Source organism: Brachyhypopomus gauderio, chromosome 21 (genome assembly GCF_052324685.1).
Source record: "Brachyhypopomus gauderio isolate BG-103 chromosome 21, BGAUD_0.2, whole genome shotgun sequence".
Lineage (NCBI taxonomy): Eukaryota > Metazoa > Chordata > Actinopteri > Gymnotiformes > Hypopomidae > Brachyhypopomus > Brachyhypopomus gauderio.
In genome coordinates, this window is record NC_135231.1 from 7,001,968 (window position 1) to 7,022,334 (window position 20,367).

The 20,367-nt window shown below is 38.8% G+C and overlaps 2 long non-coding RNA genes across 2 annotated transcripts; both read right to left on the reverse strand.

Moving 5' to 3' along the window:
- Positions 1-1,901: 1,901 nt before the first annotated feature.
- Positions 1,902-3,397, reverse strand: LOC143485098 (uncharacterized). The gene is made up of 4 exons (XR_013122789.1): positions 3,151-3,397; positions 2,617-2,724; positions 2,368-2,511; positions 1,902-2,006 (listed from the first exon to the last, which is right to left on the reverse strand). It is a non-coding gene; the product is annotated as an uncharacterized LOC143485098 (long non-coding RNA).
- Positions 3,398-4,038: 641 nt separating this feature from the next.
- On the reverse strand, positions 4,039-8,432 carry LOC143484920 (uncharacterized). Its single transcript, XR_013122742.1, has 5 exons — positions 7,847-8,432; positions 7,315-7,422; positions 7,066-7,209; positions 6,599-6,703; positions 4,039-4,397 (listed from the first exon to the last, which is right to left on the reverse strand). It is a non-coding gene; the product is annotated as an uncharacterized LOC143484920 (long non-coding RNA).
- Between the last annotated feature and the right edge of the window lie 11,935 nt (positions 8,433-20,367).

The window sequence follows — 20,367 nt, forward strand, 5'->3', positions numbered from 1 at the left end:
GTAAATCACCTGACTGGAACATATCTAACCATCATTTCACTGAGGTAAAGAGGGGCAAGACCATGAAGACATTTAAAAACCATGACTAGAACCTTAAAATCTATTCTAAAGCTGACAGGTAACCAGTGCAGTGAGTGGAGTGCAGGTGTAATATGATCTCTCTTTTACCTGCAGGTCAGAACCCTTGCAGCAGTGTTCTGAACTCACTGTAGGTAAGAAATAGAGCTCTTTGGAAGAGCAGATAGAACAACGTTACAATAATCTAGCCTTGATGTGATAAATGCATGGACAAGTTTTTCACTGTCAGCAGGAGAGAGCATATCTTGGACCGTAGCGATGTTTCTGAGGTGAAAATAAGCTGTCTTGCATGTAGTCATGATGTGTGATTTGAAGCTGAGCTCATTATCAAAGGTGACGCCCAGGTTCTTAACACATTATCTGGCATTCAGATTCATTTGATTTAAATAAGTCTGGACATCATTCCTTTGTGAATCACTGCAAAGAACAAGAACCTATCTCTTCTGTTTATAAGGAAATCTCTCTCTTTCTGTTTATTTGGAAATAAGACATATTAAAGTTAGGCTGAGTAACTGATATAAGGGTTGATAGTCTATTAGTGCTTGTTGCTATATTCTGCCTTATACTAGTAATCTTGCCCCTAAAAAATATTGCAAACTCATCACATTTTTCAACTGAAACAGGGAAGACACAGGAGGTGGGGTTTACTAGCTGATCTATACTTCTGAACAAGACAGCTGAGTTATTATTGGATGAATTGATTAAGGTAGAGAAATAGTTTTTCCTTGCTGATTTCACTTCACTGTGGTAATTCTGCAATGTTGTTTTACAAATATCAAAATGTACTTGCAATTTTGACCTTCGCCAACGTCTCTCAGCCTGCCTACAATCTTGCCTAAATTTTACAATAGATGGAGTGTTTCTCCAGGGCATCTTGTGAGGGAGGGACTGTATCATGTCTGTGAAGGCCACGGCACTGCCTGCACTGAGATAACGCTTGGTTATTGTGCGCTTTTCACCAAGTGTTCTAGTAGGTAATGACATATAGGGCATGACTGAGGTGCCCCTGAGCAAGGCCCTTAACCCTCAATTGCTCACTTGTATAAAAATGAGATAAAAATGTAAGTCGCTCTGGATAAGGGCGTCTGCCAAATGCCATAAATGTAAATGTAAAATGTAAATATTGAAAAATACACCAAAATGGTCAGAGATTGCAACATCAGTAATTTCATTATTATTAACCTCTATGCGTTTAGAAATGATCAAATCTAAAATGTGGCCATGCTTATGAGTTGGGCCTGAAACATGCTGTATGAGATCAAAAGAGTTGTTTATAGCTAAAACATACATAAAGTCCCCGCATAAAATAATTCACCCAGAAACACTTCCGTTGTGTTGTGGCTGGTTTTGTAGCATGTCTGAATTTGCAGTGCTTTTTCAAAATGTAGTGCACGCATTGTCATTTTGATGCATTTGCTTTGCGTATTTGAAGTGCATTTTTCACTTGTATCGCGATGGGCTTTCAGAGCCACTTTACCTGTGGACTTCAGTAATGCATGTATATTTCCATTATGCCATAGACACCCAAATCTAATTGACCAAGTTATTCATTTAGCAGTTTTTCTAAAATTCCAGTGGAGGATTGCTGTGTTCTTGCTGCTCAAATGGCCCTGCACTATGAGTTATAGACAAATATTAGAATATCCATATGGTACAGCAGTCCACATCTCTACTTAAGAACCGCTATGTAAGAAATATTTCCCTTTTCTACACCTGGAAATTCAAAACTCAGCCATCTGTAATTACATAAGCAGAATACACTTTACTTTGGTCATGAATGAACATACTGGCCTTATCATCTAAGCAGATAGTTTGATTTTTACCAGTTGCATTAATGCAGCGGTCTTCATCTCCCTCACAGTCCACTGTTTCTAAGCAGTTCTTGCCACTGCAACACTTCATCCCATTGGGTGGCTGAGAGGGTAAAGCTAACATACAAGGCAAAAAGAGGAAGTGAATCATCATCAGTCTGCAAAAGATGGTGCGGACAATCGTGCTGTTGTATTATTATAAATAACCAATTTCATATTCTAGTTCCAGTTCTTGTGATATTGTCTCTCACTGTACACCTGCTGATTTGATCCCATGTTCCACTTATTCTGCATACTTGCTCATTAGGTACTCAGTTCTAGGTCAGGATAAACCAACACAAATCAAGGCCACTAACGGGAGATGTGTGTTAAGTATTTACGCTTACAGCGCGTGGCAATTGACCTTGTCCAAAACACTTCTGAAAGTTTACCAGGTATGTTTAGTGATTTTCTTGAAAGAATATGATGAAGCTTTTACCTGGGGTTTCTTTACTGTTGCACCTATCAGTTTCACAGCAGTTGAAATTACCGGTCATTTTCAAAAATCCAGTGTTCAGGCTGAAACTCTTACATAAAAAGCGTGGCATGCAAGTTTGTATATTATACTCTACCTGTATTCCACCTACAGAACATAATAAAAAAAATATCATTATGCAGTGGGGGTCAGTTCAGGATCAGTTCAGGATCTGTTAGTGACAAGTGTCATTTGTATTAAAATTATTCTTACTTATGCTTATGGTGGAAGTGGAGCTGCCACAATGATTTTGACAAGGCTCTATGTTATGGCAGACACCAGGTCTCGGTTCCAAACACTGATAGCATTCTAGTGCCAGTGCTTGATGAAAACATGAAGAATGATCAAAATACACTTATATGCATATAGTACGTGCATTGTTTTGTGTAGTTTACTGTATTGTTCCTATAATGACAATGAAAATTGTCTATAAAAATAAAAGAAATAAATCAATATGTTAAATCAGTTCATAAATCCTTAAGTGAGAACAGAGAATAAAGAACAAATAAAACTGGCCAATTAATAATAAAATAGTCCTTAATAATACTAGTACTAAAATTAAACCATGAAACCTAATAATAAAATAGTCAATAATAATACTAGTACTAACATTAAACCATGCAATTTAACAATAAAGTCGTCCTAAATAATTCTAGTACTAACCAGGACAGTGTTGAACAAACAATACATTTATCAAAAGTAATAATTATGCTGCCTATGCTAATTATATATCTGAATTGTCCTTACCTTTGGTGAAAAACAAACTGATTAATAGCAAAGTAATTGGCATTTCCATGACTGCAGGAATGAGAAAATGGTGTGTGAATGGAGCAATGAGTAAGTGTGGGTTTGTTTTATCAGGGTGCTTACAATATTTCCAGGGGGGCTGGGCTTCCAAAGACATTGTTAATTTTCTCTTAACTGTATTTTACACTACTGACTAAATCTAGTCAAAACAGAATATGATTTCAAATATGATGCAAAACGTAATGGGCAGTTCAAATACAGTAAACTTCTATGTATACTTTCCTTACCTGGCACTTATACGTTAGAAGGAAAATTGCTAGAATATTTTTGAATGTTATTCTTGAAATTTCAATGAGACATACACTATACACTAAAAAAAAGCTATTTATTATATAAAAAAGTTGGTGGATTTTACTGATTTTGGTGTCATCTACCCTTCTACCCATCTATCCTTCTACACTTCTGTCATCTACCCTTCTACCCATCTATCCTTCTACACTTCTGTCATCTACCCTTCTACCCATCTATCCTTCTGCTCTTCAGCAATCCGCATATAGCTGCTTTGTTTTTCAGAATGTTAAAATAGATATTTGTTCATTCACATGATAGTGTATGTGTTAATTACTGCATACAAGTAAGAAGTTCACATGTTGGCTTGTCACACCTAACTTCCAAATAAGTGACAACAGATTTGATTTTGAAGGACCGATGTCTCTGTTCTTCTTTAATGGAAATAAATGAACATTCTGAAGTTTACTTGTACTAGATACTGTGATTGTTATAATGATCCCAGTCACATAAGCCTGAATCAGACTCATTATACAGGAGCACCATGAAATGCTATTAAACTGAATCTAATTAAATTAGAGGTCCACACAGCAGAACTATTGGTTATTTTTATTTTACTACATCAGACATTGTCATGACAAAGTTCATTAGGAACTGCTGAAGGTGCAGTATGTATACAGATTATGAATGTGTTATTTGCAGCTAACATGGTGATAACTGGCTGAAACATTTCTTGATTGGAGGTCACCACAAAGCTGAGATGAAGAGAGATGAAGAGAGCAGGTGCCCCAGAATGAGGAGGAGACTCTGTGTAGTGCTGCCAGCACTGTTGCACAGGTTCCCCTCACAGCACTTCACATTCGTCATTATATTCATTGAGTTAAAGAAATGTACAGAGTTATCACATGTGCTCTTGGTTGCACATCCACTCACAGCTGCCTTAATGCCATTTTTATTACCTGAGTGAGAGAAAGGAAGAACAGACAGAAATAGTAGATCCAGTGAAACCTGTGTACGGTGGCCCTGAAAGCCCATCGCGATGCAATCAAAAAACACGCTGCAAATACGCAAAGCAAATGCATCAAAATGACAACGTGTGCGCTACATTTCGGAAACGCGCTGCAAATTCAGAAGCGCTGTAAAACCAGCCACAACACAACGGAAGTGAGCTACATTTATGTAGCGAGCTACATTTAAAGAGCATTTAGCTCTTTACCCATGATATACAGTATGCAGTATGTATCAAAAAGATTCACCAAAATACACTAAACATAACCTGACAAGAGACGAATGGAATAAAACTGTAGGTTTTAAACTAGAAAAAACTGTTGTGTTAGGTTATGTTTAGTGTATTTTGGTAAATCACCTGACTGGAACATATCTAACCATCATTTCACTGAGGGAAAGAGGGGCAAGACCATGAAGACATTTAAAAACCATGACAAGAACCTTAAAATCTGTTCTAAAGCTGACAGGTAACCAGTGCAGTGAGTGGAGTGCAGGTGTAATATGATCTCTCTTTCTCCTGCGGGTCAGAACCCTTGCAGCCGCATTCTGAACTCGCTGTAGGTGCGAAATAGAGCTCTTTGGAAGAGCAGATAGAACAACGTTACAATAATCTAGCCTTGATGTGATAAATGCATGGACAAGTTTTTCACTGTCAGCAGGAGAGAGCATATCTCGTACCTTAGCAATGTTTCGAAGGTGAAAATAAGCTGTCTTGCATGTAGTCATGATGTGTGATTTGAAGCTGAGCTCATTATCAAAGGTGACGCCCAGGTTCTTAACACATTATCTGGCATTCAGATTCATTTGATTTAAATAAGTCTGGACATCATTCCTTTGTGAATCACTGCCAAGAACAAGAACCTCTGTCTTCTGTTTATAAGGAAATCTCTCTCTTTCTGTTTATTTGGAAATAAGACATATTAAAGTTAGGCTGAGTAACTGATATAAGGGTTGATAGTCTATTAGTGCTTGTTGCTATATTCTGCCTTGTACTAGTAATCTTGCCCCTAAAAAATATTGCAAACTCATCACATTTTTCAACTGAAACAGTCCCAGGGAAGACACAGGAGGTGGGGTTTACTAGCTGATCTATACTTCTGAACAAGACAGCTGAGTTATTATTGGATGAATTGATTAAGGTAGAGAAATTTTTCCTTGCTGATTTCACTTCACTGTTGTAATTCTGCAATGTTGTTTTACAAATCAGCCTGCCTACAATCTTGCCTAAATTTTACAATAGATGGAGTGTTTCTCCAGGGCATCTTGTGAGGGAGGGACTGTATCATGTCTGTGAAGGCCACGGCACTGCCTGCACTGAGATAACGCTTGGTTATTGTGCGCTTTTCACCAAGTGTTCTAGTAGGTAATGACATATAGGGCATGACTGAGGTGCCCCTGAGCAAGGCCCTTAACCCTCAATTGCTCACTTGTATAAAAATGAGATAAAAATGTAAGTCGCTCTGGATAAGGGCGTCTGCCAAATGCCATAAATGTAAATTTCATTATTATTAACCTCTATGCGTTTAGAAATGATCAAATCTAAAATGTGGCCATGCTTATGAGTTGGGCCTGAAACATGCTGTATGAGATCAAAAGAGTTGTTTATAGCTAAAACATACAGAGTCCCCGCATAAAATAATTCACCCAGAAACACTTCCGTTGTGTTGTGGCTGGTTTTGTAGCATTTCTGAATTTGCAGTGCTTTTTCAAAATGTAGTGCACGCATTGTCATTTTGATGCATTTGCTTTGCGTATTTAAAGCGCATTTTTCACTTGTATCGCGATGGGCTTTCAGAGCCACTTTACCTGTGGACTTCAGTAATGCATGTATATTTCCATTATGCCATAGACACCCAAATCTAATTGACCAAGTTATTCATTTAGCAGTTTTTCTAAAATTCCAGTGGAGGATTGCTGTGTTCTTGCTGCTCAAATGGCCCTGCACTATGAGTTATAGTCAAATATTAGAATATCCATATGGTACAGCAGTCCACATCTCTACTTAAGAACCGCTATGTAAGAAATATTTCCCTTTTCTACACCTGGAAATTCAAAACTCAGCCATCTGTAATTACATAAGCAGAATACACTTTACTTTGGTCATGAATGAACATACTGGCCTTATCATCTAAGCAGATAGTTAGATTTTTACCAGTTGCATTAATGCAGCGGTCTTCATCTCCCTCACAGTTCACTGTTTCTAAGCAGTTCTTGCCACTGCAACACTTCATCCCATTGGGCGGCTGAGAGGGTAAAGCTAACAAGGCAAAAAGAGGAAGTGAATCATCATCAGTCTGCAAAAGATAGTTCAGACAATCATGCTGTTGTATTATTATAAATAACCAATTTCATATTCATATTCTAGTTCCAGTTCTTGTGGTATTGTCTCTCACTGTACACCTGCTGTTTGATCCCCTGTTCCATTTATTCTGCATACTTGCTCATTAGGTACTCAGGTCTAGGTCAGGATAAACCAACACAAATCAAGGCCACTAACGGGAGATGTGTGTTAAGTATTTACGCTTACAGCGCGTGGCAATTGACCTTGTCCAAAACACTTCTGAAAGTTTACCAGGTATGTTTAGTGATTTTCTTGAAATAATATGATGAAGCTTTTACCTGGGGTTTCTTTACTGTTGCACCTATCAGTTTCACAGCAGTTGAAATTACCGGTCATTTTCAAAAATCCAGTGTTCAGGCTGAAACTCTTACATAAAAAGCGTGGCATGCAAGTTTGTATATTATACTCTACCTGTATTCCACCTACAGAACATAATAAAAAAAAAATCATTATGCAGTGGGGGTCAGTTCAGGATCAGTTCAGGATCTGTTAGTGACAAGTGTCATTTGTATTAAAATTATTCTTACTTATGCTTATGGTGGAAGTGGAGCTGGTGCAATGATTTTGACAAGGCTCTATGTTATGGCAGACACCAGGTCTCGGTTCCAAACACTGATAGCATTCTAGTGCCAGTGCTAGATGAAAACATGACGAATGATCAAAATACACTTATATGCATATAGTACGTGCATTGTTTTGTGTAGTTTACTGTATTGTTCCTATAATGACAATGAAAATTGTCTATAAAAATAAAAGAAATAAATCAATATGTTAAATCAGTTCATAAATCCTTAAGTGAGAACAGAGAATAAAGAACAAATAAAACTGGCCAATTAATAATAAAATAGTCCTTAATAATACTAGTACTAAAATTAAACCATGAAACCTAATAATAAAAGTCAATAATAATACTAGTACTAACATTAATCCATGCAATTTAACAATAAAATCGTCCTAAATAATTCTAGTACTAACCAGGACAGTGTTGAACAAACAATACATTTATCAAAAGTAATAATTATGCTGCCTATGCTAATTATATATCTGAATTGTCCTTACCTTTGGTGAAAAACAAACTGATTAATAGCAAAGTAATTGGCATTTCCATGACTGCAGGAATGAGAAAATGGTGTGTGAATGGAGCAATGAGTAAGTGTGGGTTTGTTTTATCAGGGTGCTTACAATATTTCCAGGGGGGCTGGGCTTCCAAAGACATTGTTAATTTTCTCTTAACTGTATTTTACACTACTGACTAAATCTAGTCAAAACAGAATATGATTTCAAATATGATGCAAAACGTAATGGGCAGTTCAAATACAGTAAACTTCTATGTATACTTTCCTTACCTGGCACTTGTACGTTAGAAGAAAAATTGCTAGAATATTTTTGAATGTTATTCTTGAAATTTCAATGAGACATACACTATACACTGAAAAAAAGCTATTTATTATATTAAAAAGATGGTGGATTTTACTGATTTTGGTGGAGTTTGTTAATTTCACTCAGTTAAGTTATATCAATTTTGGCGGCATGGTGGCGTGGTGGTTATCGCCGTTGCCTCACAGCAAGGTGGCACTGGGATTGATTCTCGGTCCGGTCCACGCTGTGTGCAGTTTGCATGTTCTCCATCTGCCTGGTCTTCTCTGGGTTCTCTGGTTTCCTCCCACTCTCCAAATAAATCAATACATAAAATAAAGAACAAATAAAACAGGCAGCTATAATAATTAAATTGTTCTCCAAAGACATATGTGTTAGAGGTGTGTGTGTTGGCCATGTGATGGACTGATAGCCTGCCCATGGTATACTCTGCCTTTGCCTGATGATGGCTCCAGCCCCCCGTGACCCTAACCAACAGTAAAGTTAATGGATGGATGGATAATACCAATTCTCAAACAAAGAAAAGTCAACTATCCTGTGAATCTGATTAAGGAGTCCATTGCATTTTATTTCTTGCTTTGCTCATTTTAAATATTGGTATTTACCACTCAATATTTTAAACTAACTGAAATTCTTTATCCTTGTTGATGCTGTATTTATAATTCTGGGCATAATAATTTGATTATGGCAGCGGACATTATGATCACCTGCCGTACTGGTACTCCCTCTACCATGACAAATAAGATGTTTATGGAAAGAACCCTTCATTTAAAAACACATCATTTAAACTTTTAATGCTTTCATTATTTATTACTTGTTGACAGCTTGGCCAAGACGATATCAAAATGGCTGATTCTGCACTGCAACTGAAGTACGCTGTTTCAGTGCAACCATTATCTTTATAACATCCCCAGTTTTCCATTGCAAATTCACTTCTCTTCCCCTTGACCTCTAAGTAAAGTAACATGTAGGTTTATGTTAGTGGCTTTTTTCTCAAGTAATTTTTCTAAACTTTCTACACGAATGTGTGAATGACATAAATGTGTTAGCAGAAAGTAGCATTTCTCCAGCAGTTTCTAAGAAGTCACATCACTAATCACTGTGAAATGATGCATGTATTAAATAGTTTCCTAGATTAAATCCAGTTATCATATGAATAAGATTCAAATGGCCACACCGCTACATACCCCTAGTTTTCACAGGGCTTAATTTTTAACCCATTTCTTGCATCTTTCCTGTATCAGGAAGCTGGTTTTAACCGGTTTTGTACTTGCATTTCAAACCACAACTCTTACCAAAGCTTGACATTCAAAGAACAGGAACCCTGCACTTTTAAGGACCTTGAAAACATCAGATACCATTTACAAAGAATATAGTTTAAAGCCACAGACATATAAAGATATCAGACACTCAAAATGCATATTGGGAAATAGTAAACCGTTGCATCTCATTACAAATTCATATTATATTGCATATTGCAGCAACAGTTTCCAAGTAATTTGTGATTTTATAAAAAGTATATATAATGTATTTCTAATCTCAATTCCTCTCCAAACTGAGTACTGCTTTTCAAATTAAATATTCTGGTATGATCCTATGAAACTTGCACAATTAACATTTATTTAAGCAGGACATATTTGAAAAATCACTTTTTCAGTGCTTGTGCACATACATTTGGGTATCGGGAAACACCCACAAACTGTGAAATAAAATAACCCAGTCAGCTTCTTGTTGGCTGCCTATGAGAAAAGGTAAAACAACCTGTTCAGATTTGACTCCCTTATATCACTGAGGAAGACACTAGAATAATACTGCCCCCATCTCAACCCACACACTGAGAATTGCCTAAGCCATTTTTTTTTCTCATAAGTGCAAAATCTGCTACCACTATGTCAAAGCTCAGAGCTAATCACAGGAGCTGCTCTGATGTTGGCTGCACACATCAGCAGGTCCCAGCCTCAGAGAACAAAAAAGAAAAGAAGATAGAAGTTTATTTTTGATGGTAATGTGACTAAGCTGCAGGTAAGCTACATTGTGTAAATACCTCTGTGCTAACCATTTTGTGTCTGAGTGCTCTTACAAACTGCTCATCAGATCTTAGGTCTGGCATTGAAATATTAACTAAAAAAGATGTAAAATTCTAATAATCAAGGGAGAGAGGGGTAGGGGTTACCAACATGGCAGTACTCCCCACTGAAGAGCCATAGTCCTGCAGCGGAAAACCTCCAGGGGAAGCCCCCCAACTTGCCACACCTACGACACCCTCCCCCAGAATCGACACAAAGACAGTAACAGGGACACAGACAGGGACAGAGACAGGTATGAAAACAAGAGAAGGTCCTGACTGCTACACCAGGAACCAGCCATTTCCTGAGGGGCACTGAGCCACTATAAGATTCTGTTCACTTTATAGCCCCTCTCTCCTTTCACCATCACCTTTTTGTTCTTATTTGAGGTCTTGTATGTTAATATTATTACAGATGTTAATATTTAGCTGTCTTGGGGCACTTGTGAGGAGGACAGAATGTGTCTCATCTTGTAACACCGAGGACGTTTTGGAGCGACCACGGGGCAGAGGCATGTGCTGAGAAGAGCAAGTCCCTCTGCACTAGGAAGCATGAGAACTCAACTTTGAACCCAAACATGGTATGACATCTTTTTAATCACTATGAAGATTGGAAGCAATGGAGAGGAAGAGGGTCCCAGCCTGCCAGCGGTTTAATGAGTCCATCATCCCAATGCCGATATCACGGTGAATGTGATGAGGAGAGAGGTCAGTGCAATTACAGGCTTGCGGAAGCAGAATGCCGAGCAAATAGAGCTTTTTGAAACACAGTGGCGACAAGAAGTCAAACAAAGACTGACAAAGAACAGGCAGGCAAGACGCACAAATAAACTAACGATAATAAGTTACAAGTGCAGCACGTAACAGTCACAAGACAAGAGACACATCATATTAACACAGAACTCTTTCTCTATTACGTCTTTCTAGGGAACTGATTGTCACTGCATTAAGCCTTTTCATGTCCTTCCTGCCTTATGAACAAGGAGATTTATTATGCAGTGCATTTGACTTCATGGACTCATTCATTGCATTCAGTCTGCACAAATGAGTCTGTATGTTACCTCTGGTTCAGAAACGGCCATGGCACTTATTTTCAACCCAGCACACTTGAGTGTATCTAGGGTAATCTTCAGGAAGCCACACCCACTTTAATCAGCTGTATTTAGGTCCATATCAAATCCTTCCTCCTTTTCCAGCATTCTCACCTTTCCATCAATGGAGCTGCAGCTCACACCTGTTCTTCTCTGCATGCTTTTTTCCAAAGGTACAGATGGTTATGTACATTTAGTCAAGTTAAGTTCCGATGTGGCGCGTCTGATGAGCTGTCTGTATGCTGGGATGAGCATAACAGAGATGTGGTCGGAGTAGCCGTAGTGGGGACGGGGCTCTGCTCTGTACGCTCCAGGGATGTTTGTGTAGACCAGATCCAGCACGTAGGTCCCCCGGGTTGTGACTTCAATAACTAAATATTTTAAATTCTGATTTTTTAAATACTTCAACTCACCATTGAGGTGTTAATCAATACAGAGTTTGTAGTTGAATATTGGCAGATAATCAGTTACAGTTTAAGACATCATGCTTGCCATTTGGTCAACTGTACAGTAAACCTGATTGTAATAAGCTACTTCTCTAATTATGTAATATCTTCTTGCAAAACCATATTGCAGAAATATTAACTGTAACTGTCTCAACTGTGTGTTTTTATTGTGGTCTTGGTCTCTAGCACAGGCTCTGAAATGTTATCAGTGTATTCCAAGGACAAATGGAGCGTGCACTGAGACAGAGACACACTGTGCTGATTTGTGTGACAGTAAGACTGCCACTGTAAATGGAAGAATACATTATATTGTATTGTCTAATTAAGTATGGAATCTGGACCCCAACTTCGGTATTTATTATTATTTTACTTCATAATCTTATTTAAAATAAACACATGGATTTTCACAGATGGTACACACATGGATTGCCATATAAAGACTTGTGCTGTCTCTGTTGAGTGTGTTAATGGGAGTCTTAGCACTGGATTTTTTTATCAAACCTTCAGCACTAAATGCTGCAGTACTGACCTCTGCAACAGACAAAGTGTGCCAGGTACACTTTCACCAACTTACATCATAATGTGCCTATAATTTAGCAGTTTCTTTGGAGTTAAAAATACAAATGTATGGGATGTTATATCCTGCCAATGCAATTTTCACTATTCTTGATGTTGTGCAGAATGACCTGTATGAAATAAGTTCACAGCTCTTTTGACGTTCACTTGTGAATGCCCTGTGCAAATATTTATTTTGCTTTATACTGACTTGTTAATGATTTTAAATTATCCCTGTCACCTATGGGAAAAAATCCCATTAAGATAAAATGAGACTGCTCTTTCACAATAAATAAAAATAAATAAAATAATTGGTTTTGCAGGGCAATGAAAAATAAGAATAACTTGTGTTTGGCTTTTCTCTCAGTTGAAACAGCAGGTGAAAAGATGACTATAAAGGGATGTTCCAGTAAAAGTTACTGCACTGGGGCTGCCCTGAGGCTGCAGACGGCTGGCAGCAGCTCGGATGTGAAGTGCTGTGGGGGAGACCTGTGTAACTCTGCTGTGAGCGTTAGGATGAGTCTCCTCATGCTGACACCTCTGTTCTCCTCCACCCTCTTACACTGAGCTCGGCCTGATCAAGCATCTCTCTCACCAATTCACCTCCTACAAGGAAATCAGTCTATTTTACAACATTCTGTGCACTTTTTATCATTTTGTTGGTTGCCTGAAGGCTGAGACATTATAAAACATTATCGTATCATTCTATGTCTGATTACTTGATTGTTTCATTTAAAAAATGGAAATTAATATGGAAATGTGAAATGAAAGACTTTTTAAATTGATGTAATATGGTGTCATCTGCCTTGTATTAATTTTATATTTATTTAATTGCCTCTTAGTAATCCTTGTGTAACAAGTTTGCTTGTTTCATCAGAAAATAAACCCTCCGTGTGAACTTGCATTAAAGAATGTTCATGTGCAGTTGCAGTAAATTCAGTAAATTGAGTCAAATCCGGATGCAAAGCCAAAACTCAAAACACCCACAAACTCACCACACAGGATGCAGACAGTGCACAGAGGAAGCTGCATAGCCAATGCAACAGCAATTCTGTTCCTCTTTCAAAAATAACTTTTGTCAGATTATATGATACAGTGAAATTACTATAAAACTTCTAGCTCATTCATTACTTAACCATTGCCACATCTATAATCTTTAACCAATTCTCAGCTCCGTAATTGTTAAAAATGAACTTTACAAAATTTAAACTGTTGAACAATTAACGTTTCATATTATAAAGTATTTAAGAGGACTTTTGTAACATCTAAATTTATCAAATATATAAATTTTCTAAATCATGGGTCATGATTTCCACATATAAAAAATGTAAATAAAAGCTGAGAAAGCTGAGAGATTTTTCCACAATGATGTTGTTACGGTGAGAGGAGGCAGACACGATATGGAATCAGATTTGTGCCAAAATGATCAAACAAAACTTCTTAAATAGCAAACAAAATCAAGAACTCACGAGAGAAATAATGTTACTGAAGTGATAAAAATGTCAGCTCAAAAGCAAAACTCATTATCAAAAGTGTAAATGACCACTGGTTTACAGTATTGCAGAAATAATTGTTTTGCTAATAAGATGTGCCCTTGCTTGCGATTCTCTTTGCTTGTTTCTCACTGACCAGACGTTTGCTCTCGTTGTCTCCTTTGCGCTGCCTGACTTTTTTTGTTTGTAATTCTGACACAAAGATCTCGCATGGGTGAGGTTTTCTAGGGGTGCGTTCTCATTGGCTAATGGGAAACTCAGTGACCCAGAAGTTGTTTAGCACAGCTGGCGAGAAAACTCCTGTACGGACATATGAGGACAACTCACAAAAGAACTTTATTAGTGTGTAAGTATTGGTCTGTTTTCGTTGTATCTTATGGCGTCAAAATAGGTCCTATAGTTTTGAGAATCAAAAAACAGAATCCATAACCAAGAAATTCCGTTTTGTAATTCGTTAATATTGAGAGTTAAAAAAGCAGGTTTGTAAACAGAATATTTATGTTTTTAATAGTCTATTTTGAGTTTAATATTCTTGAAGAATCCGTTTTCGTTTTTGTTGAGCCTTTTCTCGCTCGCGCTTCTCTCAGTCTTGCTCTCGCCTCTAGAAGTTTCTCACTTTTGACTTTTGGACCTGATTTAAGCCCCGCCCACCCATCCCATTCTACACAAACACGATTACAATATACAACAGGGTGGTAGTAACTCCACAACAATCTATTTCAGTCTATCTACTGTGGGTTACTAAAATAGATAATCGTTAAAAATAGCTGATATGAGAAAACATAAACACACATCTTGTCTGTGTTAACAGGTGTTGTGCCGAATTCCGACTCCCTGGCAAAATCCTACTCCCCTCGCGTGCACGCGCATATAGGCGCTTCAGATGATAAACGCAATTTCTGTTGTTTCTATGCACAAATAAGGACAAATTTTTAATGATCTACCACAGGAAACGATGCAGCATTATCTATATCCAAATAAAGACACTGATTCATGGGTGTTAAATGTTTTAAATAAAATGTAATGTACGAGATTGGTTGTTACCGTAGCGCTCAGGAGGATCAAATGCCTTTCAAACTAAGAATTACAAGAACAGTCAGGATGTCATTAAGATATATAAGATGCACGGTTGTCAGTAACGACATGGAACAAAGTCATACGGCGAGGTCACGTAGTCGGAGGTGAACTTCGGCAGGGCCGGAGTGGGACACTTTTTCAGCCCGGGAGTTTCATGCGCAAATCCGGCCCAAAATTATTTTTCCCTCCCAATCGGCCCAAACTAGAGACTGACATGAGCCGGCCCATCGGGAATCTTCCCGAATCTCCCGATTAGCCACTCCGGCTCTGAACTTCGGTATATCAAGTGTGTTACTGTTCTCATAATTCTTAGTTTGAAAGGCATTTGATCCTCCTGAGTGCTACACCAGTGAATCAGTGTCTTTATCTGGAACTCCCTAGATTCCCCTAGATGGGGAATAGGAAGAAACCTTTGGAGGACCAAGACTCAAAAGGGAACCCATCCTCCATTGGTCGGCCCGTTAACACACAAATTACACAAAAACAAATTATACAGACAAATACACAAGTCACAAACAAATCACACAATCAGGCTAAATATAAGGTAACTAGAATGAAAGTTCTGGGTGTTGATATTGTCAATGTAAATGTCTTGTGATGAACGCCAGGTTTTCATTCTGTGTCGGAGTGATGATACTGGTATTGTAGGCTCCGACTGCAGTGTTACTCCCCAGGTGAACCTCGGAGAAGAAAGATATGTGATGTGGTAAATATGTAACAGATTATTTAAAGGCCAAACAAAACAGATAAGTCTTTAGTCGAGTTTTAAACATTGAGACTGTGTCTGAGTCCCGAATAAAGGCAGGAAGATTATTCCACAGTTGTGAAGCTTTAAAGGAAAGGCAGATGCTATTTGCACCCGGGTATATGCAGCAGTATGTGTTATTTGCACCCGAGTATATGCAGCAGTGTGTGCTATTTGCACCCGGGTGTACATAGCAGTGTGTGCTATTTGCACCCGGGTATATGCAGCAGTGTGTGCTATTTGCACCCGGGTGTACATAGCAGTGTGTGCTATTTGCACCCGGGTATATGCAGCAGTGTGTGCTATTTGCACCCGGCTATACGTAGCAGTGTGTACTATTTGCACCCAACATTTTGATTTATCAAAGATTAGTACTATTTTTTTGTGTTCCATTTTACTTACAAATTATTTTACAAGAAGTGAAGATACTTTTATTTGGGGTTATGGGGTAGACCTGTTTGAATTTTGTTTTTCACTTGTGAGTCTTTTTCTTTACCATGCTTAGAATTTAAATAGCAATTTAATTATCCTAAGTCGCTTACCGCTAATGGCAGTAATCACATGGTAAATACTACATGTAATATACACTGCCAGTGATAAATAATGTTAAAACAAAATGTAACACAAGTTAATATCTGTCTGTAGCACCCTGATATGTACACCACATTGTATGTGTCACGTTACGGTTCCCGACCCCTCCCTTTGGGCGTGTGTTTACGTCGTCTGCGTCAGTGGATCTCCGTGGGTGCGGTTGCGTCCTGTGATAATTCGTTTTACCTGTGGCTCGTCTCGTCATCACGTGGGGTTTATGTAGTTTGTCTATTTAATGTGCGTTCGCGCAGTGTCTTGTGCTCGTCGTTGTTTGAGTCTACGTGTCTCTATATGAGTGTTAAACGTGCAGTCTGCGCTATATGTGTAAAGACAAATAAAGTAACGTCTGTAGCGAACAGGATTCTGTGTCTCGTCCTTCACCCAGTCGCCAGTGTTACAGTATGATGTATACAAATATTCTTCCTGCCAGTACATTATCAGCCTCTTTAATTTTATTTAATTTCACAGAATGCAGAAGACAGATTTGACTTTTTAATTCATTTTTTATGGATGGTTTGTACATTTTTAAAGAAATAAATTGGGGTTTTTATTATTTACATCATGTTTAAATAAATTTTAATTTTGTGCATTGGATGGTAGCCCTCTTCACTCCATAATCTCAGTGCTCTCTGGAATTCCTCACAACTGTCGAAGGAGTATCCTTCACAAATGTTCTTTAGCTTTTCTTCCTTCTTGGGAGAAAACACAAATATTAGCTTATATAAAATAGTCACTACATTATAAGTCTGGCATATTGACTCTGTCATGCAAAAACCTTAATTCAAAAGGACTGTACATCTTTTGTTATACACATTCATGTCCTTTGTGTGTACTGAAACAACACAAAAATAGAGAACAAAAAGACAAAATTATATAATTTTACACAAAACTCAAAAAATAGACTGGACAAAATTGTTTTTGTGAGATAGCAATGCGACTGTCACGTAGGGCTACGCCCCCCTCTCTGTCACTTCGGGTTCCTGTCCTCGTGTCTGTGTTGTTCCCTGCGTGTCTGTCTCCATGGTTTCCCCTCGTCTGACACGCCCGTGTCATCAGTGTCTTCACCTGTGTGTCTAGTTTAGTTTTGTGTATGTATAGTCCCAGTGTTTCACATATCGGTTGTTTTGTTCTATTTGGTTAGTTTGTGCTCTTGTTATTCATGCTCTTTGGTCGTGTTGTGCTCTTGTTATTCATGCTCTTTGGTCGTGTTGTGCTCTTGTTATTCATGCTCTTTGGTCGTGTTGTGCTCTTGTTATTCATGCTCTTTGTTCAGTGTTCTACGCTTCCTGGTCTGTGAGTTCTACTCATTTCGTTGCTCAGTCGTCTGTGTTTTCTGTAGCCTGATTTTCTAGTTTGTATGCGTTTACCCCGTGTTTGGTTTAAAGTGTTCGTTCGGTGTCTTAGTTTAATTCTTAGTATCGTCATGCCTGTTTATTTGTCAAACCTGGATGGCTCGCCCGTTATGACCCCTGCCTGTTTGAATGACTTTGATCATGATCATTCCTCTTAATAAATCTCGCTCTCCTCAGCGTTTGTGTCCGCCTCCAAGCTCTGTAGCGCCAGTTAGTGTTGCCACCTGTCCCGGTTTTCACGTCGCTGTCCCGGTTTGTCCCGGTTTTCCTTCTTTTTAATATTCGGTCCCGGCAAAAAATAAAAATCATTTAATGTCCCGGTTTTCACTAGGTTAGTTCAAACGACCATTTAGACTGTTTCTGCACACTTGAAATCTGTCTTTTTTTCTCGCTGTGTCCATTTTACACCCCCCACCCGGTAACACTTTACGTTCGCCACTATTATGCTCCTATTAGCTCAAAAATATATCAGTGTTCGTTGGATAATAATTCTCACACTATTTCTTAAATATATATCTTAAAATGTAAAGTTAAATTGAGTGATGGTCCTTTATACATAACTATTAACCAAATTCTGCTTACCGTTTCCTACTGTCTCCGTTTCGGTTCCTTTGAATTTGCACCTTTTCGCTCCCGCGCATTCATTGGTAGACATGCGCAGATGGGTTCGCTTTCTTTTTTTAAAATTAAGGGGTGAAAATAGCCTCGCTGTGTGGCAAATGCTACTTGTACCCGGGTGCAAATAGACACTCCGTAAAGGGGCAAGGCTCTTCCACCTGCTGTGATCTTTTTGATCCTAGGAACAGGATAACCCTTTGTCCTGCAAACGAAGTGAACATGCTGGGTTGTAATGATCAATAAGTTCACTTAGATACTCTTGAGCTAAGCCATGCAGTGTTTTATATGTTAATAAAAGTATTTTATAGTCAATACGGAATCTAACTGGCAGCCAGTGTAATGACGATAGTACGGGACTAATATGATCAAATTTTTTAGTTTTCGTTAAAACTCGCGCTGCTGCGTTTATCGATTTACCAGAACATCCAGCTAGAAGACTATTGCAATAATCTAGACGAGAGGATATGAATGCATGGATTAGTTTTTCCGCATCACTAGTATTTAATATGTTTCTAATTTTAGCAATGTTGCGTAAGTGAAAGAACGCTACCCTAGTTATATTATTAATGTGTGTATTGAATGAGAGATCTGGGTCTATTGTCACACCTAAGTTCTTTAACTCTGCGCTGGTAATAATATGGGATTGTGCTAAAGTGTTCCTTCGGGGCCGCATTATTTCTTTAACATCTGCAAGGAAAAAACAGAGGAATTGTGATGTTGGGGCGAGGCGACAGACGAGACAGGAATCCTTGCCTTCGTTTCCAAATGTTACGTTTAATAGACAACACAAATAGCGCTGACAGCGCACGTAGCACACGAAACAACCAAACACACGTACGACTCTGATAACGACGAGCACAGGACACTGCGCGAACGCACATTAAGTAGACCACATGTGTCAAAGCCAAGGCCCGCGGGCCAGATCCGGCCCGCGAATTGATTATCTATGGCCCCCTGGATGATATTCAATTACTATTAGAACCGGCCCGCAGGCCACAGCCGCTCGCTGGTGTTTTGCACGCACAAACACTACATTCCCCACAATGCAACGGTAGCCCGCAAAGTAACTGCAGCGCGCACAAGCGGCGAGGGTCCGCGCGGTGAAAATGACGTAATTGCAGTGGCTCCGCCCGTGTGCGAGGGCTTCGCGCGCTGTCGATTCGCGAGGTCGTGCACCTCTCGAATTTTGTAACTTTGCGCGCGCCGCGCCTCAGCGCAATGAACAAAGTCATGTTTGCTGGGCTCATACACCTTTATAAGGTGGAATTAAAACACTTGTACGTCACTTTCAAGGTCCATTTCAATATTTCCCAGCACGATAAACTTAATTATGTTAAATATTTATACATATATTCGAAATAATTGGCTTTTTATTCACATTATTTTCAAAACGCCCAATCTTAACTTCACGTTCTCTCATGTTTCGTCCTGGAATTACAAGAGGCTCGTATTTGTTAACGTTATACAAGAGAACTGTGCAGTCACAGATATTTGTTGTGAAACGAAGTAGTTACAATTTCAAGCATTTTCAAGTACTTTAGCCTAAATTCCAGCACTTTTCAAACCTTTATTACTTTATTCATTTAATGTACAGGACATGTTCTTTGAAGGAAGTTTGTTTTTATCTGTTTGCTTGTTGAAAAATGTTTTCACTTGAAATTACTGACAGATCCATACAAAAATATTGCTTTATTCATTTAAGCATTAAATAATATACACTGTGTTAGGTCTTGGTTCAATAGGCTATGTGCAATCATTTCAATATGTTTTAATAAACATTGAACCAGTCCGGCCCTCGGCTTGTAGCAAATTTGGTTTTTTGGCCCTCGGTGTATTTGACTTTGACATCCCTGAAGTAGACAAACCACATAAACCCCACGTGATGACGAGACGATCCACAGGTGAGACGGATAATCACAGAATATAACCGCACCCACGGAGATCCACAGACGAGTACAAGCAGACAGCGTAAACACACGCCCAAAAGGAGGGGTCGGGGACCTCAACGTGACAGACGCCCCCACCAAGGGCACTACCCGTCCCGGGGTGCCAACAGGACCAAGTGCCCCGAACCCACATCGATGGGCAGATCCGAAGCGCTCAGTCCTGCGTCTGGGAGATGACCGCCCTCGGTGGAGAGTCCACCACAAACAGCCTAGAACACCCTCCC